Raw genomic sequence first — 23,247 nt, forward strand, 5'->3', positions numbered from 1 at the left:
GGGAAACTAATTCCATTGTTGCAGATCTGGCAGTGGTGGGATTTGAACCCACGCCTCCTAAGAGACTGGAGCCTAAATCCAGCGCCTTCGACCACTCGGCCACACTACCTTAGGAGCTATGAACAGAAAGGACATTTTTGGGCAATTTAAGTCAAGTCGCGGTCTGAGGCGCAGACTTGGCAGACAAATAGGTTTCCACACCAACATCCAGGTTCATGCTGTCCTGCCTTGTGCATAACGTACTGAAGCCTGCTCTGATCCATGAGGAAATGTCAGACCTACTTCTTCTTCAAATACAACTGGGTGCAGGACAACGGGTATCACTTCAGCAGCAGAGTGGCGCAGCGGAAGCGTGCTGGGCCCATAACCCAGAGGTCGATGGATCGAAACCATCCTCTGCTATCTCGACCTGGTTGTTTGTTAGCACAATCCTCAGTCTAGGATGTTGTTGAACTTCTACCAAGTAGTTGCTTTGAAGGTTAATCATGTGAAGTTAAAAATGAAATACTCATTGGCTCTGGCCAAGGGATTTGACCAATTAATTTACTTCACGTTGGAAAATTGGGCCATCTTTCACCATTCTTCGTCTGATTTCTCTGTGTTGTCACTAATTAAGTAGTCAGTCCCACTTAGGCTGAAAGGCAAAACTACTGAAATTTTGGGAATGGTGGTAAGAGGACAAAACACAAACAGAAAATCAAATTCCTATACTTTGCTACAAACAAAACTCTAAGGAAGAACTGGCAGTGGTGGGATTTGAACCCACGCCTCCTGAGAGACTGGAGCCTTAATCCAGCGCCTTTGACCGCTCGGCCACACTACCTGCAAAACTGCTTTTAGTATAAATATCAGGTTTCCACAAGAACATCCAGGTTGGTGTCCAACCGAACCTTGCGAATAAGGTAATGAAGCCTGCTTGGATCAGAGGTAAATTATCTTCAACCCAACCAGAAACGTCCAATGGCAAATGGTTGTAGACCTTATGCTTGTTAGCCTAAATCCAGCGCCTTCAACCAATCGGCAAGACTACCTTAGAGGCCATCAACAGAAAGGACATTTTTGGGCAATTTAAGTCATTGTGTGGTCTGAGGCACAGACTTGGCGGACAAATAGGTTTCCACACCAACATCCAGGTTCATGCTGTCCTGCCTAGCCTTTTGCATAAAGTAATGAAGCCTGCTCTGATCCATGGTGAAATGTCAGACCTAATTCTTCTTCAGATACAACTGGGTGCAGGACAACGGGTATCACTTCAGCAGCAGAGTGGCGCAGCGGAAGCGTGCTGGGCCCATAACCCAGAGGTCGATGGATCGAAACCATCCTCTGCTATCTCGACCTGGTTGTTTGTTAGCACAATCCTCAGTCTAGGATGTTGTTGAACTTCTACCAAGTAGTTGCTTTGAAGGTTAATCATGTGAAGTTAAAAATGAAATACTCATTGGCTCTGGCCAAGGGATTTGACCAATTAATTTACTTCACGTTGGAAAATTGGGCCATCTTTCACCATTCTTCGTCTGATTTCTCTGTGTTGTCACTAATTAAGTAGTCAGTCCCACTTAGGCTGAAAGGCAAAACTACTGAAATTTTGGGAATGGTGGTAAGAGGACAAAACACAAACAGAAAATCAAATTCCTATACTTTGCTACAAACAAAACTCTAAGGAAGAACTGGCAGTGGTGGGATTTGAACCCACGCCTCCTGAGAGACTGGAGCCTTAATCCAGCGCCTTTGACCGCTCGGCCACACTACCTGCAAAACTGCTTTTAGTATAAATATCAGGTTTCCACAAGAACATCCAGGTTGGTGTCCAACCGAACCTTGCGAATAAGGTAATGAAGCCTGCTTGGATCAGAGGTAAATTATCTTCAACCCAACCAGAAACGTCCAATGGCAAATGGTTGTAGACCTTATGCTTGTTAGCCTAAATCCAGCGCCTTCAACCAATCGGCAAGACTACCTTAGAGGCCATCAACAGAAAGGACATTTTTGGGCAATTTAAGTCATTGTGTGGTCTGAGGCACAGACTTGGCGGACAAATAGGTTTCCACACCAACATCCAGGTTCATGCTGTCCTGCCTAGCCTTTTGCATAAAGTAATGAAGCCTGCTCTGATCCATGGTGAAATGTCAGACCTAATTCTTCTTCAGATACAACTGGGTGCAGGACAACGGGTATCACTTCAGCAGCAGAGTGGCGCAGCGGAAGCGTGCTGGGCCCATAACCCAGAGGTCGATGGATCGAGACCATCCTCTGCTATCTCGACCTGGTTATTTGTAAGCACAATCCTCAGTCTAGGATTTTGTTGAACTTCCACCAAGAAGTGTTTTTTAAGATTAATCAGGTGAAAGTAAAAATTGGCTACTCATTGGCTATGGCCAAGGGATTTGACCCCTTCTTCAATTTATTTACTTCACGTTGGAAAATTGGGCCATCTTTCACCATTCTTAGTCTGATTTCTCTGTGTTGTCACTGATTAAGTAGTCAGTCCCACTTAGGGTGAAAGGCAAAACTACTGAAATTTTGGGAATGGTGGTAAGAGGACAAAACACAAACAGAAAAACAAATTCCTATACTTTGCTACAAACAAAACTCTAAGGAAGAACTGGCAGTGGTGGGATTTGAACCCACGCCTCCTGAGAGACTGGAGCCTTAATCCAGCGCCTTTGACCGCTCGGCCACACTACCTGCAAAACTGCTTTTAGTATAAATATCAGGTGTCCACAAGAACATCCAGGTTAGTGGTGTCCAACCGAACCTTGCGAATAAGGTAATGAAGCCTGCTTGGATCAGAGGTAAATTATCTTCAACCCAACCAGAAACGTCCAATGGCAAATGGTTGTAGACCTTATGCTTGTTAGCCTAAATCCAGCGCCTTCAACCAATCGGCAAGATTACCTTAGAGGCCATCAACAGAAAGGACATTTTTGGGCAATTTAAGTCATTGTGTGGTCTGAGGCACAGACTTGGCGGACAAATAGGTTTCCACACCAACATCCAGGTTCATGCTGTCCTGCCTAGCCTTTTGCATAAAGTAATGAAGCCTGCTCTGATCCATGGCGAAATGTCAGACCTAATTCTTCTTCAGATACAACTGGGTGCAGGACAACGGATATCACTTCAGCAGCAGAGTGGCGCAGCGGAAGCGTGCTGGGCCCATAACCCAGAGGTCGATGGATCGAAACCATCCTCTGCTATCTCGACCTGGTTATTTGTAAGCACAATCCTCAGTCTAGGATTTTGTTGAACTTCCACCAAGAAGAGTTTTTGAAGGTTAATCAGGTGAAAGTAAAAATTGGCTACTCATTGGCTATGGCCAAGGGATTTGACCCCTTCTTCAATTTATTTACTTCACGTTGGAAAATTGGGCCATCTTTCACCATTTTTAGTCTGATTTCTCTGTGTTGTCACTGATTAAGTAGTCAGTCCCACTTAGTGTGAAAGGCAAAAATACTGAAATTTTGGGAATGGTGATACGAGGACAAAACACAAACAGAAAATCTAAATTCTATACTTTGCTACACACATAACTCTAAGGGAGAACTGGCAGTGGCGTGATTTGAACTCACGCCCGTTGACAGACTGGATCCTTAACCCAGCACCTTTGACTGCTCGGCAACACTACCTTCAAATCTCTGTTCAGGAATATGAGTTTGTTGGCAGTGTTAAGACATTTTGGAGGAGTAGAAATATTAGGTTTTTACTGGAAAATCCAGGATAGTGGTGTCCAACCGAACCTTGCGCATAAGGTAATGAAGCCTGCTTAGATCAGAGGTAAATTATCTTCAAGCCAACCAGAAACGTCCAATGGCAAACAGTTGTGGACCTCATGCTTGTTAGCATAGTAAAATAAGCATATTGATTCAAGTCATCCACATAAATGGTGGGAAACTACTTCCATTGTTGCAGATCTGGCAGTGGTGGGATTTGAACCCACGCCTCCTAAGAGACTGGAGCCTAAATCCAGCGCCTTCGACCACTCGGCCACACTACCTTAGGAGCTATGAACAGAAAGGACATTTTTGGGCAATTTAAGTCAAGTCGCGGTCTGAGGCGCAGACTTGGCAGACAAATAGGTTTCCACACCAACATCCAGGTTCATGCTGTCCTGCCTTGTGCATAACGTACTGAAGCCTGCTCTGATCCATGAGGAAATGTCAGACCTACTTCTTCTTCAGATACAACTGGGTGCAGGACAACGGGTATAAATTCAGCAGCAGAGTGGCGCAGCGGAAGCGTGCTGGGCCCATAACCCAGAGGTCGATGGATCGAAACCATCCTCTGCTATCTCGACCTGGTTGTTTGTTAGCACAATCCTCAGTCTAGGATGTTGTTGAACTTCTACCAAGTAGTTGCTTTGAAGGTTAATCATGTCAAGTTAAAAATGTAATTCTCTGGCCAAGGGATTTGACCAATTCATTTACTTCACTTTGGAAAATTGGGCCATCTTTCACCATTATTAGTCTGATTTCTCTGTGTTGTCACTGATTAAGTAGTCAGTCCCACTTAGTGTGAAAGGCAAAAATACTGAAATTTTGGGAATGGTGGTAACAGGACAAAACACAAACAGAAAATCAAATTCCTATACTTTGCTACAAACAAAACTCTAAGGAAGAACTGGCAGTGGTGGGATTTGAACCCACGCCTCCTGAGAGACTGGAGCCTTAATCCAGCGCCTTTGACCGCTCGGCCACACTACCTGCAAAACTGTTTTTAGTATAAATATCAGGTTTCCACAAGAACATCCAGGTTAGTGGTGTCCAACCGAACCTTGCGAATAAGGTAATGAAGCCTGCTTGGATCATAGGTAAATTATCTTCAACCCAACCAGAAAAGTCCAATGGCAAATGGTTGTAGACCTCATGCTTGTTAGCCTAAATCCAGCGCCTTCAACCAATTGGCCAGACTACCTTAGAAGCCATGAACAGAAAGGACATTTTTGGGCAATTTAAATCATTTTGTGGTCTGAGGCACAGACTTGGCGGACAAATAGGTTTCCACACCAACATCCAGGTTCATGCTGTCCTGCCTAGCCTTTTGCATAAAGTAATGAAGCCTGCTCTGATCCATGGTGAAATGTCAGACCTAATTCTTCTTCAGATACAACTGGGTGCAGGACAACGGGTATCACTTCAGCAGCAGAGTGGCGCAGCGGAAGCGTGCTGGGCCCATAACCCAGAGGTCGATGGATCGAAACCATCCTCTGCTATCTCGACCTGGTTTTTTGTAAGCACAATCCTCAGTCTAGGATTTTGTTGAACTTCCACCAAGAAGTGTTTTTTAAGATTAATCAGGTGAAAGTAAAAATTGGCTACTCATTGGCTATGGCCAAGGGATTTGACCCCTTCTTCAATTTATTTACTTCACGTTGGAAAATTGGGCCATCTTTCACCATTTTTAGTCTGATTTCTCTGTGTTGTCACTGATTAAGTAGTCAGTCCCACTTAGTGTGAAAGGCAAAAATACTGAAATTTTGGGAATGGTGATACGAGGACAAAACACAAACAGAAAATCTAAATTCTATACTTTGCTACACACATAACTCTAAGGGAGAACTGGCAGTGGCGTGATTTGAACTCACGCCCGTTGACAGACTGGATCCTTAACCCAGCACCTTTGACTGCTCGGCAACACTACCTTCAAATCTCTGTTCAGGAATATGAGTTTGTTGGCAGTGTTAAAACATTTTGGAGGAGTAGAAATATTAGGTTTTTACTGGAAAATCCAGGATAGTGGTGTCCAACCGAACCTTGCGCATAAGGTAATGAAGCCTGCTTAGATCAGAGGTAAATTATCTTCAAGCCAACCAGAAACGTCCAATGGCAAACAGTTGTGGACCTCATGCTGGTTAGCATAGTAAAATAAGCATATTGATTCAAGTCATCCACATAAATGGTGGGAAACTACTTCCATTGTTGCAGATCTGGCAGTGGTGGGATTTGAACCCACGCCTCCTAAGAGACTGGAGCCTAAATCCAGCGCCTTCGACCACTCGGCCACACTACCTTAGGAGCTATGAACAGAAAGGACATTTTTGGGCAATTTAAGTCAAGTCGCGGTCTGAGGCGCAGACTTGGCAGACAAATAGGTTTCCACACCAACATCCAGGTTCATGCTGTCCTGCCTTGTGCATAACGTACTGAAGCCTGCTCTGATCCATGAGGAAATGTCAGACCTACTTCTTCTTCAGATACAACTGGGTGCAGGACAACGGGTATCACTTCAGCAGCAGAGTGGCGCAGCGGAAGCGTGCTGGGCCCATAACCCAGAGGTCGATGGATCGAAACCATCCTCTGCTATCTCGACCTGGTTGTTTGTTAGCACAATCCTCAGTCTAGGATGTTGTTGAACTTCTACCAAGTAGTTGCTTTGAAGGTTAATCATGTCAAGTTAAAAATGTAATTCTCTGGCCAAGGGATTTGACCAATTCATTTACTTCACTTTGGAAAATTGGGCCACCTTTCACCATTATTAGTCTGATTTCTCTGTGTTGTCACTGATTAAGTAGTCAGTCCCACTTAGTGTGAAAGGCAAAAATACTGAAATTTTGGGAATGGTGGTAACAGGACAAAACACAAACAGAAAATCAAGTTCCTATACTTTGCTACAAACAAAACTCTAAGGAAGAACTGGCAGTGGTGGGATTTGAACCCACGCCTCCTGAGAGACTGGAGCCTTAATCCAGCGCCTTTGACCGCTCGGCCACACTACCTGCAAAACTGTTTTTAGTATAAATATCAGGTTTCCACAAGAACATCCAGGTTAGTGGTGTCCAACCGAACCTTGCGAATAAGGTAATGAAGCCTGCTTGGATCATAGGGAAATTATCTTCAACCCAACCAGAAAAGTCCAATGGCAAATGGTTGTAGACCTCATGCTTGTTAGCCTAAATCCAGCGCCTTCAACCAATTGGCCAGACTACCTTAGAAGCCATGAACAGAAAGGACATTTTTGGGCAATTTAAGTCATTTTGTGGTCTGAGGCACAGACTTGGCGGACAAATAGGTTTCCACACCAACATCCAGGTTCATGCTGTCCTGCCTAGCCTTTTGCATGAAGTAATGAAGCCTGCTCTGATCCATGGTGAAATGTCAGACCTAATTCTTCTTCAGATACAACTGGGTGCAGGACAACGGGTATCACTTCAGCAGCAGAGTGGCGCAGCGGAAGCGTGCTGGGCCCATAACCCAGAGGTCGATGGATCGAAACCATCCTCTGCTATCTCGACCTGGTTATTTGTAAGCACAATCCTCAGTCTAGGATTTTGTTGAACTTCCACCAAGAAGTGTTTTTTAAGATTAATCAGGTGAAAGTAAAAATTGGCTACTCATTGGCTATGGCCAAGGGATTTGACCCCTTCTTCAATTTATTTACTTCACGTTGGAAAATTGGGCCATCTTTCACCATTCTTAGTCTGATTTCTCTGTGTTGTCACTGATTAAGTAGTCAGTCCCACTTAGGGTGAAAGGCAAAACTACTGAAATTTTGGGAATGGTGGTAAGAGGACAAAACACAAACAGAAAAACAAATTCCTATACTTTGCTACAAACAAAACTCTAAGGAAGAACTGGCAGTGGTGGGATTTGAACCCACGCCTCCTGAGAGACTGGAGCCTTAATCCAGCGCCTTTGACCGCTCGGCCACACTACCTGCAAAACTGCTTTTAGTATAAATATCAGTTTTCCACAAGAACATCCAGGTTAGTGGTGTCCAACCGAACCTTGCGAATAAGGTAATGAAGCCTGCTTGGATCAGAGGTAAATTATCTTCAACCCAACCAGAAACGTCCAATGGCAAATGGTTGTAGACCTTATGCTTGTTAGCCTAAATCCAGCGCCTTCAACCAATCGGCAAGACTACCTTAGAGGCCATCAACAGAAAGGACATTTTTGGGCAATTTAAGTCATTGTGTGGTCTGAGGCACAGACTTGGCGGACAAATAGGTTTCCACACCAACATCCAGGTTCATGCTGTCCTGCCTAGCCTTTTGCATAAAGTAATGAAGCCTGCTCTGATCCATGGCGAAATGTCAGACCTAATTCTTCTTCAGATACAACTAGGTGCAGGACAACGGATAACACTTCAGCAGCAGAGTGGCGCAGCGGAAGCGTGCTGGGCCCATAACCCAGAGGTCGATGGATCGAAACCATCCTCTGCTATCTCGACCTGGTTATTTGTAAGCACAATCCTCAGTCTAGGATTTTGTTGAACTTCCACCAAGAAGAGTTTTTGAAGGTTAATCAGGTGAAAGTAAAAATTGGCTACTCATTGGCTATGGCCAAGGGATTTGACCCCTTCTTCAATTTATTTACTTCACGTTGGAAAATTGGGCCATCTTTCACCATTTTTAGTCTGATTTCTCTGTGTTGTCACTGATTAAGTAGTCAGTCCCACTTAGTGTGAAAGGCAAAAATACTGAAATTTTGGGAATGGTGATACGAGGACAAAACACAAACAGAAAATCTAAATTCTATACTTTGCTACACACATAACTCTAAGGTAGAACTGGCAGTGGCGTGATTTGAACTCACGCCCGTTGACAGACTGGATCCTTAACCCAGCACCTTTGACTGCTCGGCAACACTACCTTCAAATTTCTGTTCAGGAATATGAGTTTGTTGGCAGTGTTAAGACATTTTGGAGGAGTAGAAATATTAGGTTTTTACTGGAAAATCCAGGATAGTGGTGTCCAACCGAACCTTGCGCATAAGGTAATGAAGCCTGCTTAGATCAGAGGTAAATTATCTTCAAGCCAACCAGAAACGTCCAATGGCAAACAGTTGTGGACCTCATGCTTGTTAGCATAGTAAAATAAGCATATTGATTCAAGTCATCCACATAAATGGTGGGAAACTACTTCCATTGTTGCAGATCTGGCAGTGGTGGGATTTGAACCCACGCCTCCTAAGAGACTGGAGCCTAAATCCAGCGCCTTCGACCACTCGGCCACACTACCGTAGGAGCTATGAACAGAAAGGACATTTTTGGGCAATTTAAGTCAAGTCGCGGTCTGAGGCGCAGACTTGGCAGACAAATAGGTTTCCACACCAACATCCAGGTTCATGCTGTCCTGCCTTGTGCATAACGTACTGAAGCCTGCTCTGATCCATGAGGAAATGTCAGACCTACTTCTTCTTCAGATACAACTGGGTGCAGGACAACGGGTATCACTTCAGCAGCAGAGTGGCGCAGCGGAAGCGTGCTGGGCCCATAACCCAGAGGTCGATGGATCGAAACCATCCTCTGCTATCTCGACCTGGTTGTTTATTAGCACAATCCTCAGTCTAGGATGTTGTTGAACTTCTACCAAGTAGTTGCTTTGAAGGTTAATCATGTGAAGTTAAAAATGTAATGCTCTGGCCAAGGGATTTGACCAATTCATTTACTTCACTTTGGAAAATTGGGCCATCTTTCACCATTATTAGTCTGATTTCTCTGTGTTGTCACTGATTAAGTAGTCAGTCCCACTTAGTGTGAAAGGCAAAAATACTGAAATTTTGGGAATGGTGGTAACAGGACAAAACACAAACAGAAAATCAAATTCCTATACTTTGCTACAAACAAAACTGTAAGGAAGAACTGGCAGTGGTGGGATTTGAACCCACGCCTCCTGAGAGACTGGAGCCTTAATCCAGCGCCTTTGACCGCTCGGCCACACTACCTGCAAAACTGTTTTTAGTATAAATATCAGGTTTCCACAAGAACATCGAGGTTAGTGGTGTCCAACCGAACCTTGCGAATAAGGTAATGAAGCCTGCTTGGATCATAGGTAAATTATCTTCAACCCAACCAGAAAAGTCCAATGGCAAATGGTTGTAGACCTCATGCTTGTTAGCCTAAATCCAGCGCCTTCAACCAATTGGCCAGACTACCTTAGAAGCCATGAACAGAAAGGACATTTTTGGGCAATTTAAGTCATTTTGTGGTCTGAGGCACAGACTTGGCGGACAAATAGGTTTCCACACCAACATCCAGGTTCATGCTGTCCTGCCTAGCCTTTTGCATAAAGTAATGAAGCCTGCTCTGATCCATGGTGAAATGTCAGACCTAATTCTTCTTCAGATACAACTGGGTGCAGGACAACGGGTATCACTTCAGCAGCAGAGTGGCGCAGCGGAAGCGTGCTGGGCCCATAACCCAGAGGTCGATGGATCGAAACCATCCTCTGCTATCTCGACCTGGTTATTTGTAAGCACAATCCTCAGTCTAGGATTTTGTTGAACTTCCACCAAGAAGTGTTTTTTAAGATTAATCAGGTGAAAGTAAAAATTGGCTACTCATTGGCTATTTCCAAGGGATTTGACCCCTTCTTCAATTTATTTACTTCACGTTGGAAAATTGGGCCATCTTTCATCATTCTTAGTCTGATTTCTCTGTGTTGTCACTGATTAAGTAGTCAGTCCCACTTAGGGTGAAAGGCAAAACTACTGAAATTTTGGGAATGGTGGTAAGAGGACAAAACACAAACAGAAAAACAAATTCCTATACTTTGCTACAAACAAAACTCTAAGGAAGAACTGGCAGTGGTGGGATTTGAACCCACGCCTCCTGAGAGACTGGAGCCTTAATCCAGCGCCTTTGACCGCTCGGCCACACTACCTGCAAAACTGCTTTTAGTATAAATATCAGGTTTCCACAAGAACATCCAGGTTAGTGGTGTCCAACCGAACCTTGCGAATAAGGTAATGAAGCCTGCTTGGATCAGAGGTAAATTATCTTCAACCCAACCAGAAACGTCCAATGGCAAATGGTTGTAGACCTTATGCTTGTTAGCCTAAATCCAGCGCCTTCAACCAATCGGCAAGACTACCTTAGAGGCCATCAACAGAAAGGACATTTTTGGGCAATTTAAGTCATTGTGTGGTCTGAGGCACAGACTTGGCGGACAAATAGGTTTCCATACCAACATCCAGGTTCATGCTGTCCTGCCTAGCTTTTTGCATAAAGTAATGAAGCCTGCTCTGATCCATGGCGAAATGTCAGACCTAATTCTTCTTCAGATACAACTGGGTGCAGGACAACGGATGTCACTTCAGCAGCAGAGTGGCGCAGCGGAAGCGTGCTGGGCTCATAACCCAGAGGTCGATGGATCGAAACCATCCTCTGCTATCTCGACCTGGTTATTTGTAAGCACAATCCTCAGTCTAGGATTTTGTTGAACTTCCACCAAGAAGTGTTTTTTAAGATTAATCAGGTGAAAGTAAAAATTGGCTACTCATTGGCTATTTCCAAGGGATTTGACCCCTTCTTCAATTTATTTACTTCACGTTGGAAAATTGGGCCATCTTTCACCATTCTTAGTCTGATTTCTCTGTGTTGTCACTGATTAAGTAGTCAGTCCCACTTAGGGTGAAAGGCAAAACTACTGAAATTTTGGGAATGGTGGTAAGAGGACAAAACACAAACAGAAAATCAAATTCCTATACTTTGCTACAAACAAAACTCTAAGGAAGAACTTGCAGTGGTGGGATTTGAACCCACACCTCCTGAGAGACTGGAGCCTTAATCCAGTGCCTTTGACCGCTCAGCCACACTACCTGCAAAACTGTTTTTAGTATAAATATCAGGTTTCCACAAGAACATCCAGGTTAGTGGTGTCCAACCGAACCTTGCGAATAAGGTAATGAAGCCTGCTTGGATCAGAGGTAAATTATCTTCAACCCAACCAGAAACGTCCAATGGCAAATGGTTGTAGACCTTATGCTTGTTAGCCTAAATCCAGCGCCTTCAACCAATCGGCAAGACTACCTTAGAGACCATCAACAGAAAGGACATTTTTGGGCAATTTAAGTCATTGTGTGGTCTGAGGCACAGACTTGGCGGACAAATAGGTTTCCACACCAACATCCAGGTTTATGCTGTCCTGCCTAGCCTTTTGCATAAAGTAATGAAGCCTGCTCTGATCCATGGCGAAATGTCAGACCTAATTCTTCTTCAGATACAACTGGGTGCAGGACAACGGATAACACTTCAGCAGCAGAGTGGCGCAGCGGAAGCGTGCTGGGCCCATAACCCAGAGGTCGATGGATCGAAACCATCCTCTGCTATCTCGACCTGGTTATTTGTAAGCACAATCCTCAGTCTAGGATTTTGTTGAACTTCCACCAAGAAGAGTTTTTGAAGGTTAATCAGGTGAAAGTAAAAATTGGCTACTCCATTGGCTATGGCCAAGGGATTTGACCCCTTCTTCAATTTATTTACTTCACGTTGGAAAATTGGGCCATCTTTCACCATTCTTAGTCTGATTTCTCTGTGTTGTCACTGATTAAGTAGTCAGTCCCACTTAGGGTGAAAGGCAAAACTACTGAAATTTTGGGAATGGTGGTAAGAGGACAAAACACAAACAGAAAATCAAATTCCTATACTTTGCTACAAACAAAACTCTAAGGAAGAACTTGCAGTGGTGGGATTTGAACCCACGCCTCCTGAGAGACTGGAGCCTTAATCCAGTGCCTTTGACCGCTCAGCCACACTACCTGCAAAACTGTTTTTAGTATAAATATCAGGTTTCCACAAGAACATCCAGGTTAGTGGTGTCCAACCGAACCTTGCGAATAAGGTAATGAAGCCTGCTTGGATCAGAGGTAAATTATCTTCAACCCAACCAGAAACGTCCAATGGCAAATGGTTGTAGACCTTATGCTTGTTAGCCTAAATCCAGCGCCTTCAACCAATCGGCAAGACTACCTTAGAGACCATCAACAGAAAGGACATTTTTGGGCAATTTAAGTCATTGTGTGGTCTGAGGCACAGACTTGGCGGACAAATAGGTTTCCACACCAACATCCAGGTTCATGCTGTCCTGCCTAGCCTTTTGCATAAAGTAATGAAGCCTGCTCTGATCCATGGCGAAATGTCAGACCTAATTCTTCTTCAGATACAACTGGGTGCAGGACAACGGATAACACTTCAGCAGCAGAGTGGCGCAGCGGAAGTGTGCTGGGCCCATAACCCAGAGGTCGATGGATCGAAACCATCCTCTGCTATCTCGACCTGGTTATTTGTAAGCACAATCCTCAGTCTAGGATTTTGTTGAACTTCCACCAAGAAGAGTTTTTGAAGGTTAATCAGGTGAAAGTAAAAATTGGCTACTCATTGGCTATGGCCAAGGGATTTGACCCCTTTTTCAATTTATTTACTTCACGTTGGAAAATTGGGCCATCTTTCACCATTTTTAGTCTGATTTCTCTGTGTTGTCACTGATTAAGTAGTCAGTCCCACTTAGTGTGAAAGGCAAAAATACTGAAATTTTGGGAATGGTGATACGAGGACAAAACACAAACAGAAAATCTAAATTCTATACTTTGCTACACACATAACTCCAAGGGAGAACTGGCAGTGGTGTGATTTGAACTCATGCCCGTTGAGAGACTGGATCCTTAACCCAGCACCTTTGACTGCTCGGCAACACTACCTTCAAATCTCTGTTCAGGAATATGAGTTTGTTGGCAGTGTTAAGACATTTTGGAGGAGTAGAAATATTAGGATTTTACTGGAAAATCCAGGATAGTGGTGTCCAACCGAACCTTGCGCATAAGGTAATGAAGCCTGCTTAGATCAGAGGTAAATTATCTTCAAGCCAACCAGAAACGTCCAATGGCAAACAGTTGTGGACCTCATGCTTGTTAGCATAGTTAAATAAGCACATTGATTCAAGTCATCCACATAAATGGTGGGAAACTACTTCCATTGTTGCAGATCTGGCAGTGGTGGGATTTGAACCCACGCCTCCTAAGAGACTGGAGCCTAAATCCAGCGCCTTCGACCACTCGGCCACACTACCTTAGGAGCTATGAACAGAAAGGACATTTTTGGGCAATTTAAGTCAAGTCGCGGTCTGAGGCGCAGACTTGGCAGACAAATAGGTTTCCACACCAACATCCAGGTTCATGCTGTCCTGCCTTGTGCATAACGTACTGAAGCCTGCTCTGATCCATGAGGAAATGTCAGACCTACTTCTTCTTCAGATACAACTGGGTGCAGGACAACGGGTATCACTGCAGCAGCAGAGTGGCGCAGCGGAAGCGTGCTGGGCCGTAACCAAGAGGTCGATGGATCGAAACCATCCTCTGCTATCTCGACCTGGTTGTTTGTTAGCACAATCCTCAGTCTAAGATGTTGTTGAACTTCTACCAAGTAGTTGCTTTGAAGGTTAATCATGTGAAGTTAAAAATGTAATGCTCTGGCCAAGGGATTTGACCAATTCATTTACTTCACTTTGGAAAATTGGGCCATCTTTCACCATTCTTCGTCTGATTTCTCTGTGTTGTCACTGATTAAGTAGTCAGTCCCACTTAGTGTGAAAGGCAAAAATACTGAAATTTTGGGAATGGTGGTAACAGGACAAAACACAAACAGAAAATCAAATTCCTATACTTTGCTACAAACAAAACTCTAAGGAAGAACTGGCAGTGGTGGGATTTGAACCCACGCCTCCTGAGAGACTGGAGCCTTAATCCAGCGCCTTTGACCGCTCGGCCACACTACCTGCAAAACTGTTTTTAGTATAAATATCAGGTTTCCACAAGAACATCGAGGTTAGTGGTGTCCAACCGAACCTTGCGAATAAGGTAATGAAGCCTGCTTGGATCATAGGTAAATTATCTTCAACCCAACCAGAAACGTCCAATGGCAAATGGTTGTAGACCTCATGCTTGTTAGACTAAATCCAGCGCCTTCAACCAATTGGCAAGACTACCTTAGAGGCCATCAACAGAAAGGACATTTTTGGGCAATTTAAGTCATTGTGTGGTCTGAGGCACAGACTTGGCGGACAAATAGGTTTCCACACCAACATCCAGGTTCATGCTGTCCTGCCTAGCCTTTTGCATAAAGTAATGAAGCCTGCTCTGATCCATGGCGAAATGTCAGACCTAATTTTTCTTCAGATACAACTGGGTGCAGGACAACGGATATCACTTCAGCAGCAGAGTGGCGCAGCGGAAGCGTGCTGGGCCCATAACCCAGAGGTCGATGGATCGAAACCATCCTCTGCTATCTCGACCTGGTTGTTTGTTAGCACAATCCTCAGTCTAGGATGTTGTTGAACTTCTACCAAGTAGTTGCTTTGAAGGTTAATCATGTGAAGTTAAAAATGTAATACTCATTGGCTCTGGCCAAGGGATTTGACCAATTCATTTACTTCACTTTGGAAAATTGGGCCATCTTTCAACATTCTTAGTCTGATTTCTCTGTGTTGTCACTGATTAAGTAGTCAGTCCCACTTAGTGTGAAAGGCAAAAATACTGAAATTTTGGGAATGGTGGTAACAGGACAAAACACAAACAGAAAATCAAATTCCTATACTTTGCTACAAACAAAACTCTAAGGAAGAACTGGCAGTGGTGGGATTTGAACCCACGCCTCCTGAGAGACTGGAGCCTTAATCCAGCGCCTTTGACCGCTCGGCCACACTACCTGCAAAACTGCTTTTAGTATAAATATCAGGTTTCCACAAGAACATCCAGGTTAGTGGTGTCCAACCGAACCTTGCGAATAAGGTAATGAAGCCTGCTTGGATCAGAGGTAAATTATCTTCAACCCAACCAGAAACGTCCAATGGCAAATGGTTGTAGACCTTATGCTTGTTAGCCTAAATCCAGCGCCTTCAACCAATCGGCAAGACTACCTTAGAGGCCATCAACAGAAAGGACATTTTTGGGCAATTTAAGTCATTGTGTGGTCTGAGGCACAGACTTGGCGGACAAATAGGTTTCCATACCAACATCCAGGTTCATGCTGTCCTGCCTAGCTTTTTGCATAAAGTAATGAAGCCTGCTCTGATCCATGGCGAAATGTCAGACCTAATTCTTCTTCAGATACAACTGGGTGCAGGACAACGGATGTCACTTCAGCAGCAGAGTGGCGCAGCGGAAGCGTGCTGGGCTCATAACCCAGAGGTCGATGGATCGAAACCATCCTCTGCTATTTCGACCTGGTTATTTGTAAGCACAATCCTCAGTCTAGGATTTTGTTGAACTTCCACCAAGAAGTGTTTTTTAAGATTAATCAGGTGAAAGTAAAAATTGGCTACTCATTGGCTATTTCCAAGGGATTTGACCCCTTCTTCAATTTATTTACTTCACGTTGGAAAATTGGGCCATCTTTCACCATTCTTAGTCTGATTTCTCTGTGTTGTCACTGATTAAGTAGTCAGTCCCACTTAGGGTGAAAGGCAAAACTACTGAAATTTTGGGAATGGTGGTAAGAGGACAAAACACAAACAGAAAATCAAATTCCTATACTTTGCTACAAACAAAACTCTAAGGAAGAACTTGCAGTGGTGGGATTTGAACCCACACCTCCTGAGAGACTGGAGCCTTAATCCAGTGCCTTTGACCGCTCAGCCACACTACCTGCAAAACTGTTTTTAGTATAAATATCAGGTTTCCACAAGAACATCCAGGTTAGTGGTGTCCAACCGAACCTTGCGAATAAGGTAATGAAGCCTGCTTGGATCAGAGGTAAATTATCTTCAACCCAACCAGAAACGTCCAATGGCAAATGGTTGTAGACCTTATGCTTGTTAGCCTAAATCCAGCGCCTTCAACCAATCGGCAAGACTACCTTAGAGACCATCAACAGAAAGGACATTTTTGGGCAATTTAAGTCATTGTGTGGTCTGAGGCACAGACTTGGCGGACAAATAGGTTTCCACACCAACATCCAGGTTTATGCTGTCCTGCCTAGCCTTTTGCATAAAGTAATGAAGCCTGCTCTGATCCATGGCGAAATGTCAGACCTAATTCTTCTTCAGATACAACTGGGTGCAGGACAACGGATAACACTTCAGCAGCAGAGTGGCGCAGCGGAAGCGTGCTGGGCCCATAACCCAGAGGTCGATGGATCGAAACCATCCTCTGCTATCTCGACCTGGTTATTTGTAAGCACAATCCTCAGTCTAGGATTTTGTTGAACTTCCACCAAGAAGAGTTTTTGAAGGTTAATCAGGTGAAAGTAAAAATTGGCTACTCCATTGGCTATGGCCAAGGGATTTGACCCCTTCTTCAATTTATTTACTTCACGTTGGAAAATTGGGCCATCTTTCACCATTCTTAGTCTGATTTCTCTGTGTTGTCACTGATTAAGTAGTCAGTCCCACTTAGGGTGAAAGGCAAAACTACTGAAATTTTGGGAATGGTGGTAAGAGGACAAAACACAAACAGAAAATCAAATTCCTATACTTTGCTACAAACAAAACTCTAAGGAAGAACTTGCAGTGGTGGGATTTGAACCCACGCCTCCTGAGAGACTGGAGCCTTAATCCAGTGCCTTTGACCGCTCAGCCACACTACCTGCAAAACTGTTTTTAGTATAAATATCAGGTTTCCACAAGAACATCCAGGTTAGTGGTGTCCAACCGAACCTTGCGAATAAGGTAATGAAGCCTGCTTGGATCAGAGGTAAATTATCTTCAACCCAACCAGAAACGTCCAATGGCAAATGGTTGTAGACCTTATGCTTGTTAGCCTAAATCCAGCGCCTTCAACCAATCGGCAAGACTACCTTAGAGACCATCAACAGAAAGGACATTTTTGGGCAATTTAAGTCATTGTGTGGTCTGAGGCACAGACTTGGCGGACAAATAGGTTTCCACACCAACATCCAGGTTCATGCTGTCCTGCCTAGCCTTTTGCATAAAGTAATGAAGCCTGCTCTGATCCATGGCGAAATGTCAGACCTAATTCTTCTTCAGATACAACTGGGTGCAGGACAACGGATAACACTTCAGCAGCAGAGTGGCGCAGCGGAAGTGTGCTGGGCCCATAACCCAGAGGTCGATGGATCGAAACCATCCTCTGCTATCTCGACCTGGTTATTTGTAAGCACAATCCTCAGTCTAGGATTTTGTTGAACTTCCACCAAGAAGAGTTTTTGAAGGTTAATCAGGTGAAAGTAAAAATTGGCTACTCATTGGCTATGGCCAAGGGATTTGACCCCTTTTTCAATTTATTTACTTCACGTTGGAAAATTGGGCCATCTTTCACCATTTTTAGTCTGATTTCTCTGTGTTGTCACTGATTAAGTAGTCAGTCCCACTTAGTGTGAAAGGCAAAAATACTGAAATTTTGGGAATGGTGATACGAGGACAAAACACAAACAGAAAATCTAAATTCTATACTTTGCTACACACATAACTCCAAGGGAGAACTGGCAGTGGTGTGATTTGAACTCATGCCCGTTGAGAGACTGGATCCTTAACCCAGCACCTTTGACTGCTCGGCAACACTACCTTCAAATCTCTGTTCAGGAATATGAGTTTGTTGGCAGTGTTAAGACATTTTGGAGGAGTAGAAATATTAGGATTTTACTGGAAAATCCAGGATAGTGGTGTCCAACCGAACCTTGCGCATAAGGTAATGAAGCCTGCTTAGATCAGAGGTAAATTATCTTCAAGCCAACCAGAAACGTCCAATGGCAAACAGTTGTGGACCTCATGCTTGTTAGCATAGTTAAATAAGCACATTGATTCAAGTCATCCACATAAATGGTGGGAAACTACTTCCATTGTTGCAGATCTGGCAGTGGTGGGATTTGAACCCACGCCTCCTAAGAGACTGGAGCCTAAATCCAGCGCCTTCGACCACTCGGCCACACTACCTTAGGAGCTATGAACAGAAAGGACATTTTTGGGCAATTTAAGTCAAGTCGCGGTCTGAGGCGCAGACTTGGCAGACAAATAGGTTTCCACACCAACATCCAGGTTCATGCTGTCCTGCCTTGTGCATAACGTACTGAAGCCTGCTCTGATCCATGAGGAAATGTCAGACCTACTTCTTCTTCAGATACAACTGGGTGCAGGACAACGGGTATCACTGCAGCAGCAGAGTGGCGCAGCGGAAGCGTGCTGGGCCGTAACCAAGAGGTCGATGGATCGAAACCATCCTCTGCTATCTCGACCTGGTTGTTTGTTAGCACAATCCTCAGTCTAAGATGTTGTTGAACTTCTACCAAGTAGTTGCTTTGAAGGTTAATCATGTGAAGTTAAAAATGTAATGCTCTGGCCAAGGGATTTGACCAATTCATTTACTTCACTTTGGAAAATTGGGCCATCTTTCACCATTCTTCGTCTGATTTCTCTGTGTTGTCACTGATTAAGTAGTCAGTCCCACTTAGTGTGAAAGGCAAAAATACTGAAATTTTGGGAATGGTGGTAACAGGACAAAACACAAACAGAAAATCAAATTCCTATACTTTGCTACAAACAAAACTCTAAGGAAGAACTGGCAGTGGTGGGATTTGAACCCACGCCTCCTGAGAGACTGGAGCCTTAATCCAGCGCCTTTGACCGCTCGGCCACACTACCTGCAAAACTGTTTTTAGTATAAATATCAGGTTTCCACAAGAACATCGAGGTTAGTGGTGTCCAACCGAACCTTGCGAATAAGGTAATGAAGCCTGCTTGGATCATAGGTAAATTATCTTCAACCCAACCAGAAACGTCCAATGGCAAATGGTTGTAGACCTCATGCTTGTTAGACTAAATCCAGCGCCTTCAACCAATTGGCAAGACTACCTTAGAGGCCATCAACAGAAAGGACATTTTTGGGCAATTTAAGTCATTGTGTGGTCTGAGGCACAGACTTGGCGGACAAATAGGTTTCCACACCAACATCCAGGTTCATGCTGTCCTGCCTAGCCTTTTGCATAAAGTAATGAAGCCTGCTCTGATCCATGGCGAAATGTCAGACCTAATTCTTCTTCAGATACAACTGGGTGCAGGACAACGGATATCACTTCAGCAGCAGAGTGGCGCAGCGGAAGCGTGCTGGGCCCATAACCCAGAGGTCGATGGATCGAAACCATCCTCTGCTATCTCGACCTGGTTGTTTGTTAGCACAATCCTCAGTCTAGGATGTTGTTGAACTTCTACCAAGTAGTTGCTTTGAAGGTTAATCATGTGAAGTTAAAAATGTAATACTCATTGGCTCTGGCCAAGGGATTTGACCAATTCATTTACTTCACTTTGGAAAATTGGGCCATCTTTCAACATTCTTAGTCTGATTTCTCTGTGTTGTCACTGATTAAGTAGTCAGTCCCACTTAGTGTGAAAGGCAAAAATACTGAAATTTTGGGAATGGTGGTAACAGGACAAAACACAAACAGAAAATCAAATTCCTATACTTTGCTACAAACAAAACTCTAAGGAAGAACTGGCAGTGGTGGGATTTGAACCAACGCCTCCTGAGAGACTGGAGCCTTAATCCAGCACCTTTGACCGCTCGGCCACACTACCTGCAAAACTGTTTTTAGTATAAATATCAGGTTTCCACAAGAACATCCAGGTTAGTGGTGTCCAACCGAACCTTGCGAATAAGGTAATGAAGCCTGCTTGGATTATAGGTAAATTATCTTCAACCCAACCAGAAACGTCCAATGGCAAATGGTTGTAGACCTCATGCTTGTTAGCCTAAATCCAGCGCCTTCAACCAATTGGCCAGACTACCTTAGAAGCCATGAACAGAAAGGACATTTTTGGGCAATTTAAGTCATTTTGTGGTCTGAGGCACAGACTTGGCGGACAAATAGGTTTCCACACCAACATCCAGGTTCATGCTGTCCTGCCTAGCCTTTTGCATAAAGCAATTAAGCCTGCTCTGATCCATGGCGAAATGTCAGACCTAATTCTTCTTCAGATACAACTGGGTGCAGGACAACGGGTATCACTTCAGCAGCAGAGTGGTGCAGCGGAAGCGTGCTGGGCCCATAACCCAGAGGTCAATGGATCGAAACCATCCTCTGCTATCTCGACCTGGTTATTTGTAAGCACAATCCTCAGTCTAGGATTTTGTTGAACTTCCACCAAGAAGTGTTTTTTAAGATTAATCAGGTGAAAGTAAAAATTGGCTACTCATTGGCTATGGCCAAGGGATTTGACCCCTTCTTCAATTTATTTACTTCACGTTGGAAAATTGGGCCATCTTTCACCATTCTTAGTCTGATTTCTCTGTGTTGTCACTGATTAAGTAGTCAGTCCCACTTAGGGTGAAAGGCAAAACTACTGAAATTTTGGGAATGGTGGTAAGAGGACAAAACACAAACAGAAAATCAAATTCCTATACTTTGCTACAAACAAAACTCTAAGGAAGAACTTGCAGTGGTGGGATTTGAACCCACGCCTCCTGAGAGACTGGAGCCTTAATCCAGTGCCTTTGACCGCTCAGCCACACTACCTGCAAAACTGTTTTTAGTATAAATATCAGGTTTCCACAAGAACATCCAGGTTAGTGGTGTCCAACCGAACCTTGCGAATAAGGTAATGAAGCCTGCTTGGATCAGAGGTAAATTATCTTCAACCCAACCAGAAACGTCCAATGGCAAATGGTTGTAGACCTTATGCTTGTTAGCCTAAATCCAGCGCCTTCAACCAATCGGCAAGACTACCTTAGAGACCATCAACAGAAAGGACATTTTTGGGCAATTTAAGTCATTGTGTGGTCTGAGGCACAGACTTGGCGGACAAATAGGTTTCCACACCAACATCCAGGTTCATGCTGTCCTGCCTAGCCTTTTGCATAAAGTAATGAAGCCTGCTCTGATCCATGGCGAAATGTCAGACCTAATTCTTCTTCAGATACAACTGGGTGCAGGACAACGGATAACACTTCAGCAGCAGAGTGGCGCAGCGGAAGCGTGCTGGGCCCATAACCCAGAGGTCGATGGATCGAAACCATCCTCTGCTATCTCGACCTGGTTATTTGTAAGCACAATCCTCAGTCTAGGATTTTGTTGAACTTCCACCAAGAAGAGTTTTTGAAGGTTAATCAGGTGAAAGTAAAAATTGGCTACTCATTGGCTATGGCCAAGGGATTTGACCCCTTCTTCAATTTATTTACTTCACGTTGGAAAATTGGGCCATCTTTCACCATTTTTAGTCTGATTTCTCTGTGTTGTCACTGATTAAGTAGTCAGTCCCACTTAGTGTGAAAGGCAAAAATACTGAAATTTTGGGAATGGTGATACGAGGACAAAACACAAACAGAAAATCTAAATTCTATACTTTGCTACACACATAACTCCAAGGGAGAACTGGCAGTGGTGTGATTTGAACTCATGCCCGTTGAGAGACTGGATCCTTAACCCAGCACCTTTGACTGCTCGGCAACACTACCTTCAAATCTCTGTTCAGGAATATGAGTTTGTTGGCAGTGTTAAGACATTTTGGAGGAGTAGAAATATTAGGATTTTACTGGAAAATCCAGGATAGTGGTGTCCAACCGAACCTTGCGCATAAGGTAATGAAGCCTGCTTAGATCAGAGGTAAATTATCTTCAAGCCAACCAGAAACGTCCAATGGCAAACAGTTGTGGACCTCATGCTTGTTAGCATAGTTAAATAAGCACATTGATTCAAGTCATCCACATAAATGGTGGGAAACTACTTCCATTGTTGCAGATCTGGCAGTGGTGGGATTTGAACCCACGCCTCCTAAGAGACTGGAGCCTAAATCCAGCGCCTTCGACCACTCGGCCACACTACCTTAGGAGCTATGAACAGAAAGGACATTTTTGGGCAATTTAAGGCAAGTCGCGGTCTGAGGCGCAGACTTGGCAGACAAATAGGTTTCCACACCAACATCCAGGTTCATGCTGTCCTGCCTTGTGCATAACGTACTGAAGCCTGCTCTGATCCATGAGGAAATGTCAGACCTACTTCTTCTTCAGATACAACTGGGTGCAGGACAACGGGTATCACTTCAGCAGCAGAGTGGCGCAGCGGAAGCGTGCTGGGCCCATAACCCAGAGGTGGATGGATCGAAACCATCCTCTGCTATCTCGACCTGGTTGTTTGTTAGCACAATCCTCAGTCTAGGATGTTGTTGAACTTCTACCAAGTAGTTGCTTTGAAGGTTAATCATGTGAAGTTAAAAATGTAATGCTCTGGCCAAGGGATTTGACCAATTCATTTACTTCACTTTGGAAAATTGGGCCATCTTTCACCATTCTTAGTCTGATTTCTCTGTGTTGTCACTGATTAAGTAGTCAGTCCCACTTAGGGTGAAAGGCAAAACTACTGAAATTTTGGGAATGGTGGTAACAGGACAAAACACAAACAGAAAATCAAATTCCTATACTTTGCTACAAACAAAACTTTAAGGAAGAACTGGCAGTGGTGGGATTTGAACCCACGCCTCCTGAGAGACTGGAGCCTTAATCCAGCGCCTTTGACCGCTCGGCCACACTACCTGCAAAACTGTTTTTAGTATAAATATCAGGTTTCCACAAGAACATCGAGGTTAGTGGTGTCCAA

The 23,247-nt window shown here is 44.1% G+C and overlaps 42 non-coding genes across 42 annotated transcripts; 17 read left to right on the forward strand and 25 right to left on the reverse strand.

The window, feature by feature from the left end:
- Nucleotides 1-27: 27 nt before the first annotated feature.
- trnal-uag (transfer RNA leucine (anticodon UAG)) lies at nt 28-109 on the reverse strand. Its single transcript has one exon. It is a non-coding gene; the product is annotated as a tRNA-Leu (tRNA).
- Nucleotides 110-330: 221 nt separating this feature from the next.
- On the forward strand, nt 331-402 carry trnam-cau (transfer RNA methionine (anticodon CAU)). The gene has a single exon. It is a non-coding gene; the product is annotated as a tRNA-Met (tRNA).
- A 339-nt stretch (nt 403-741) lies between these two features.
- trnal-aag (transfer RNA leucine (anticodon AAG)) lies at nt 742-823 on the reverse strand. The gene has a single exon. It is a non-coding gene; the product is annotated as a tRNA-Leu (tRNA).
- A 434-nt stretch (nt 824-1,257) lies between these two features.
- trnam-cau (transfer RNA methionine (anticodon CAU)) lies at nt 1,258-1,329 on the forward strand. The gene has a single exon. It is a non-coding gene; the product is annotated as a tRNA-Met (tRNA).
- Nucleotides 1,330-1,668: 339 nt separating this feature from the next.
- Nucleotides 1,669-1,750, reverse strand: trnal-aag (transfer RNA leucine (anticodon AAG)). Its single transcript has one exon. It is a non-coding gene; the product is annotated as a tRNA-Leu (tRNA).
- An 853-nt stretch (nt 1,751-2,603) lies between these two features.
- trnal-aag (transfer RNA leucine (anticodon AAG)) lies at nt 2,604-2,685 on the reverse strand. Its single transcript has one exon. It is a non-coding gene; the product is annotated as a tRNA-Leu (tRNA).
- Nucleotides 2,686-3,122: 437 nt separating this feature from the next.
- On the forward strand, nt 3,123-3,194 carry trnam-cau (transfer RNA methionine (anticodon CAU)). Its single transcript has one exon. It is a non-coding gene; the product is annotated as a tRNA-Met (tRNA).
- Nucleotides 3,195-3,909: 715 nt separating this feature from the next.
- trnal-uag (transfer RNA leucine (anticodon UAG)) lies at nt 3,910-3,991 on the reverse strand. The gene has a single exon. It is a non-coding gene; the product is annotated as a tRNA-Leu (tRNA).
- A 221-nt stretch (nt 3,992-4,212) lies between these two features.
- trnam-cau (transfer RNA methionine (anticodon CAU)) lies at nt 4,213-4,284 on the forward strand. The gene has a single exon. It is a non-coding gene; the product is annotated as a tRNA-Met (tRNA).
- A 331-nt stretch (nt 4,285-4,615) lies between these two features.
- On the reverse strand, nt 4,616-4,697 carry trnal-aag (transfer RNA leucine (anticodon AAG)). The gene has a single exon. It is a non-coding gene; the product is annotated as a tRNA-Leu (tRNA).
- A 437-nt stretch (nt 4,698-5,134) lies between these two features.
- Nucleotides 5,135-5,206, forward strand: trnam-cau (transfer RNA methionine (anticodon CAU)). Its single transcript has one exon. It is a non-coding gene; the product is annotated as a tRNA-Met (tRNA).
- Nucleotides 5,207-5,921: 715 nt separating this feature from the next.
- Nucleotides 5,922-6,003, reverse strand: trnal-uag (transfer RNA leucine (anticodon UAG)). The gene has a single exon. It is a non-coding gene; the product is annotated as a tRNA-Leu (tRNA).
- A 221-nt stretch (nt 6,004-6,224) lies between these two features.
- On the forward strand, nt 6,225-6,296 carry trnam-cau (transfer RNA methionine (anticodon CAU)). The gene has a single exon. It is a non-coding gene; the product is annotated as a tRNA-Met (tRNA).
- Nucleotides 6,297-6,627: 331 nt separating this feature from the next.
- trnal-aag (transfer RNA leucine (anticodon AAG)) lies at nt 6,628-6,709 on the reverse strand. The gene has a single exon. It is a non-coding gene; the product is annotated as a tRNA-Leu (tRNA).
- Nucleotides 6,710-7,146: 437 nt separating this feature from the next.
- On the forward strand, nt 7,147-7,218 carry trnam-cau (transfer RNA methionine (anticodon CAU)). The gene has a single exon. It is a non-coding gene; the product is annotated as a tRNA-Met (tRNA).
- A 347-nt stretch (nt 7,219-7,565) lies between these two features.
- trnal-aag (transfer RNA leucine (anticodon AAG)) lies at nt 7,566-7,647 on the reverse strand. The gene has a single exon. It is a non-coding gene; the product is annotated as a tRNA-Leu (tRNA).
- Nucleotides 7,648-8,084: 437 nt separating this feature from the next.
- Nucleotides 8,085-8,156, forward strand: trnam-cau (transfer RNA methionine (anticodon CAU)). Its single transcript has one exon. It is a non-coding gene; the product is annotated as a tRNA-Met (tRNA).
- A 715-nt stretch (nt 8,157-8,871) lies between these two features.
- On the reverse strand, nt 8,872-8,953 carry trnal-uag (transfer RNA leucine (anticodon UAG)). Its single transcript has one exon. It is a non-coding gene; the product is annotated as a tRNA-Leu (tRNA).
- A 221-nt stretch (nt 8,954-9,174) lies between these two features.
- On the forward strand, nt 9,175-9,246 carry trnam-cau (transfer RNA methionine (anticodon CAU)). The gene has a single exon. It is a non-coding gene; the product is annotated as a tRNA-Met (tRNA).
- A 331-nt stretch (nt 9,247-9,577) lies between these two features.
- Nucleotides 9,578-9,659, reverse strand: trnal-aag (transfer RNA leucine (anticodon AAG)). Its single transcript has one exon. It is a non-coding gene; the product is annotated as a tRNA-Leu (tRNA).
- A 437-nt stretch (nt 9,660-10,096) lies between these two features.
- On the forward strand, nt 10,097-10,168 carry trnam-cau (transfer RNA methionine (anticodon CAU)). The gene has a single exon. It is a non-coding gene; the product is annotated as a tRNA-Met (tRNA).
- A 347-nt stretch (nt 10,169-10,515) lies between these two features.
- trnal-aag (transfer RNA leucine (anticodon AAG)) lies at nt 10,516-10,597 on the reverse strand. The gene has a single exon. It is a non-coding gene; the product is annotated as a tRNA-Leu (tRNA).
- Nucleotides 10,598-11,034: 437 nt separating this feature from the next.
- On the forward strand, nt 11,035-11,106 carry trnam-cau (transfer RNA methionine (anticodon CAU)). Its single transcript has one exon. It is a non-coding gene; the product is annotated as a tRNA-Met (tRNA).
- Nucleotides 11,107-11,453: 347 nt separating this feature from the next.
- trnal-aag (transfer RNA leucine (anticodon AAG)) lies at nt 11,454-11,539 on the reverse strand. The gene has a single exon. It is a non-coding gene; the product is annotated as a tRNA-Leu (tRNA).
- A 433-nt stretch (nt 11,540-11,972) lies between these two features.
- trnam-cau (transfer RNA methionine (anticodon CAU)) lies at nt 11,973-12,044 on the forward strand. Its single transcript has one exon. It is a non-coding gene; the product is annotated as a tRNA-Met (tRNA).
- Nucleotides 12,045-12,392: 348 nt separating this feature from the next.
- trnal-aag (transfer RNA leucine (anticodon AAG)) lies at nt 12,393-12,478 on the reverse strand. Its single transcript has one exon. It is a non-coding gene; the product is annotated as a tRNA-Leu (tRNA).
- Nucleotides 12,479-13,698: 1,220 nt separating this feature from the next.
- Nucleotides 13,699-13,780, reverse strand: trnal-uag (transfer RNA leucine (anticodon UAG)). Its single transcript has one exon. It is a non-coding gene; the product is annotated as a tRNA-Leu (tRNA).
- A 623-nt stretch (nt 13,781-14,403) lies between these two features.
- trnal-aag (transfer RNA leucine (anticodon AAG)) lies at nt 14,404-14,485 on the reverse strand. Its single transcript has one exon. It is a non-coding gene; the product is annotated as a tRNA-Leu (tRNA).
- Nucleotides 14,486-14,922: 437 nt separating this feature from the next.
- Nucleotides 14,923-14,994, forward strand: trnam-cau (transfer RNA methionine (anticodon CAU)). The gene has a single exon. It is a non-coding gene; the product is annotated as a tRNA-Met (tRNA).
- A 339-nt stretch (nt 14,995-15,333) lies between these two features.
- Nucleotides 15,334-15,415, reverse strand: trnal-aag (transfer RNA leucine (anticodon AAG)). The gene has a single exon. It is a non-coding gene; the product is annotated as a tRNA-Leu (tRNA).
- A 437-nt stretch (nt 15,416-15,852) lies between these two features.
- trnam-cau (transfer RNA methionine (anticodon CAU)) lies at nt 15,853-15,924 on the forward strand. The gene has a single exon. It is a non-coding gene; the product is annotated as a tRNA-Met (tRNA).
- A 347-nt stretch (nt 15,925-16,271) lies between these two features.
- On the reverse strand, nt 16,272-16,357 carry trnal-aag (transfer RNA leucine (anticodon AAG)). Its single transcript has one exon. It is a non-coding gene; the product is annotated as a tRNA-Leu (tRNA).
- A 433-nt stretch (nt 16,358-16,790) lies between these two features.
- On the forward strand, nt 16,791-16,862 carry trnam-cau (transfer RNA methionine (anticodon CAU)). Its single transcript has one exon. It is a non-coding gene; the product is annotated as a tRNA-Met (tRNA).
- A 348-nt stretch (nt 16,863-17,210) lies between these two features.
- On the reverse strand, nt 17,211-17,296 carry trnal-aag (transfer RNA leucine (anticodon AAG)). The gene has a single exon. It is a non-coding gene; the product is annotated as a tRNA-Leu (tRNA).
- Nucleotides 17,297-18,516: 1,220 nt separating this feature from the next.
- Nucleotides 18,517-18,598, reverse strand: trnal-uag (transfer RNA leucine (anticodon UAG)). Its single transcript has one exon. It is a non-coding gene; the product is annotated as a tRNA-Leu (tRNA).
- A 623-nt stretch (nt 18,599-19,221) lies between these two features.
- On the reverse strand, nt 19,222-19,303 carry trnal-aag (transfer RNA leucine (anticodon AAG)). The gene has a single exon. It is a non-coding gene; the product is annotated as a tRNA-Leu (tRNA).
- A 437-nt stretch (nt 19,304-19,740) lies between these two features.
- Nucleotides 19,741-19,812, forward strand: trnam-cau (transfer RNA methionine (anticodon CAU)). Its single transcript has one exon. It is a non-coding gene; the product is annotated as a tRNA-Met (tRNA).
- A 339-nt stretch (nt 19,813-20,151) lies between these two features.
- On the reverse strand, nt 20,152-20,233 carry trnal-aag (transfer RNA leucine (anticodon AAG)). The gene has a single exon. It is a non-coding gene; the product is annotated as a tRNA-Leu (tRNA).
- An 856-nt stretch (nt 20,234-21,089) lies between these two features.
- On the reverse strand, nt 21,090-21,175 carry trnal-aag (transfer RNA leucine (anticodon AAG)). The gene has a single exon. It is a non-coding gene; the product is annotated as a tRNA-Leu (tRNA).
- A 433-nt stretch (nt 21,176-21,608) lies between these two features.
- Nucleotides 21,609-21,680, forward strand: trnam-cau (transfer RNA methionine (anticodon CAU)). The gene has a single exon. It is a non-coding gene; the product is annotated as a tRNA-Met (tRNA).
- Nucleotides 21,681-22,395: 715 nt separating this feature from the next.
- Nucleotides 22,396-22,477, reverse strand: trnal-uag (transfer RNA leucine (anticodon UAG)). The gene has a single exon. It is a non-coding gene; the product is annotated as a tRNA-Leu (tRNA).
- Nucleotides 22,478-23,101: 624 nt separating this feature from the next.
- On the reverse strand, nt 23,102-23,183 carry trnal-aag (transfer RNA leucine (anticodon AAG)). Its single transcript has one exon. It is a non-coding gene; the product is annotated as a tRNA-Leu (tRNA).
- Nucleotides 23,184-23,247: the final 64 nt, after the last annotated feature.

This window comes from Vanacampus margaritifer, chromosome 1 (assembly GCF_051991255.1).
Source record: "Vanacampus margaritifer isolate UIUO_Vmar chromosome 1, RoL_Vmar_1.0, whole genome shotgun sequence".
Taxonomy (NCBI): Eukaryota; Metazoa; Chordata; class Actinopteri; order Syngnathiformes; family Syngnathidae; genus Vanacampus; species Vanacampus margaritifer.